The sequence below is a fragment of the Myotis lucifugus genome, unplaced genomic scaffold, assembly GCF_000147115.1.
Source record: "Myotis lucifugus unplaced genomic scaffold, Myoluc2.0 scaffold_167, whole genome shotgun sequence".
NCBI classification, from domain to species: domain Eukaryota; kingdom Metazoa; phylum Chordata; class Mammalia; order Chiroptera; family Vespertilionidae; genus Myotis; species Myotis lucifugus.
In genome coordinates, this window is record NW_005871215.1 from 288,891 (window position 1) to 291,308 (window position 2,418).

At 50.0% G+C, this 2,418-nt stretch overlaps 1 pseudogene; it reads left to right on the top strand.

Annotated features, from left to right (window-relative positions):
• The first annotated feature begins 784 nt into the window (after positions 1-784).
• LOC102430337 lies at positions 785-1,448 on the top strand (annotated as a pseudogene).
• Positions 1,449-2,418: the final 970 nt, after the last annotated feature.

Sequence of the window (2,418 nt, forward strand, 5' to 3'; positions counted from 1 at the left end):
CCCCTGTGTGTGGCATGCAGAAGGCAGCCAATCAATGATTCTCTCTCATCATTGATGTTTCTATCTCTGTTTCTCCCTTTTTTTTCCCTCTCTGAAATAAAAAAACAAATAGAAGTGAGGGTGGTCTTAGGAAGTCCTGAACTTTGCAATATTATCCTATATAATAAAAGCCTAGGTGGCATCGAAGGACACCCTCGTGCAACGTTGTCACAAGATGGCTGCCACAAGATGGCAACCACAAGATGGCCGGCAGGGGAGGGCAGTTGGGGGCAATCGGGCTGGCAGGGGAGTGGTTAGGGGGCAATCAGGCAGGCAGGCTAGCGGTTAGGAGCCAGCAGTCCTCGATTATGAGAAGGATGTCCCAGATTGGAGTGGGTGCAGGCCGGGTTGAGGGACAACCCCCATTCCCCCCATGCACAAATTTCATGCACCAGGCCTCTAGTAAACTATAATAGCCAAAAGAATGAATAAAACTTTGGAACCACCTCAATGTCTACCAATAGAAAACTAGTTTAATGAATTCTGGTATATCCACATCTTAGAATATTATTGTTATTAAAATGCTATAAAAATGTTTAGGCAATGCCCTGAGTGGTCCCGTGGATCTATCTCTTGCTTCAACCGTGTTTGGACAAAACAGACCCAGGGACTCCCCTTCTTCCAGCCTCTGACCACTCTCCAACCTCTTTTCCAGTCACCAACTTTGGAACCATTTTGGCCATCCTCAGCCTCCAAGACCAGCCCACACAATTTTTTAATCTTAACTCCTTATTGCCGAGCAACCATGAGCTCCCAAATTCATCAGAATTACTCCACCGAGGTGGAGGATGCTGTTAACCGCCTGGCCAACCTGCACCTGTGGGCCTCCTACACCCACCTCTCTCTGGGCTTCTATTTCAACCACATGGATGTGGCTCTGGAGGGCTTGGGCCACGTCTTCCACAAGTTGGCAGAGAAGAAGCGTGAGGGCACTGAGGGTCTCTTAAAGATGCAAAACCAGTATGGAGGCCACATTCTCTTCCAGGACGAGCTGAAGCCTTCCCAAGATGAGTGGGTAAAACTCAGGACCATGGAAGCTGCCATAGCCCTGGAGAAGAACCGGAACCAGGCCCTTTGGAGCTGCATGACCTGGGTTCTACTTGCACAGACCCTCATCTCTGAGACTTCCTGTACAGCCACTTCCTGGATGAGGAGGTGAAACTCATCAAGAACATGGGCAACACCTGACTCACATCCGCAGGCTGGCTGGCCCCTAGGCTGGGCTAAGCAAGCACCTCTTTGAAAGCCTCCCCATCAAGCAGGACTAGGAGCCTTCGGAGCCCAGAGTCCTTTGAAGGGCCCCTCTGCTTCCCTGTGTCTGGCTTTTGCCTGAGCCTCTTCCTAAAACCACTAGCCATCTTTTGAACCACCCTCGAGCCCTCTCCCATGCATTGGACCAAATGGAAACAATAAAGCTTTTTGTAGGAAAAAAAAGTGCTTAAGTGATATATTAAGAAACAAGTACTTGGTGAAGTTGAAACGGCCCCCGTGAGGTAGGGACGGCCCCGGTGAGGTTGAAACGGCCCCGGTGAGGTTGAAACGGCCCCCATGAGGTAGGGACGGCCCCGGTGTGGTAGGGACGGCCCCGGTGAGGTTGAAACGGCCCTGGTGAGGTCGGGACGGCCCCCGGTGAGGTTGAAACGGCCCCCGTGAGGTAGGGACGGCCCCGGTGAGGTTGAAACTGCCCCGGTGTGGTAGGGACGGCCCCAGTGAGGTTGAAACAGCCCCGGTGAAGTCGGGACGGCCCCGGTGAGGTTGAGACTACTCCAGTGAGGTTGGGACAGACAAAGGGGACCAGTATAGACTGATGAACAGGAGTAGATACAGAGGCAGAGCAACATTGAACAGACTGTCAAACTACAGTGGGAAGCCTTGGGAGGGTTTGGGGGGGGATTAAGAGATCAACCGAAGGACTTATATGCATGCATATAAGATTAACCAATGGACACAAGACACGGGGCGGGTGGTAGGGGCCGGGGGAATGTCAAGGGGGGGGAAAAAGGAGACATATGTAATACTCTTTGTAATAATTTAAGAAATAAAAATTATTAAAAAAAAAGAAACAAGTACTAAGATAATAAGATTTATTTTTAGTAAAGTGTGTGTGTGTGTGTGTGTGTGTGTGTGTGTGTGTGTGTATCATTGTGTGAGGGATGAATCAGACACAGATTCTGCCTTAAATAGAGTCCAATAACAGTTTTGTTTTGCTTTTAAAACTGTTTATCCAAAATCTTCTCCCTAGTTGCCCATGTCTGAGTGGCACCCCTTCTTTCGAGAACATCTCTCCCTCTTACAGAAGCCATGTGGTTCCATCCATGTGGTTCCTCATGGCCCTATCCCCCTGCCCTCAGCCAATTAGTCTGGAATGGCCACCTGGTC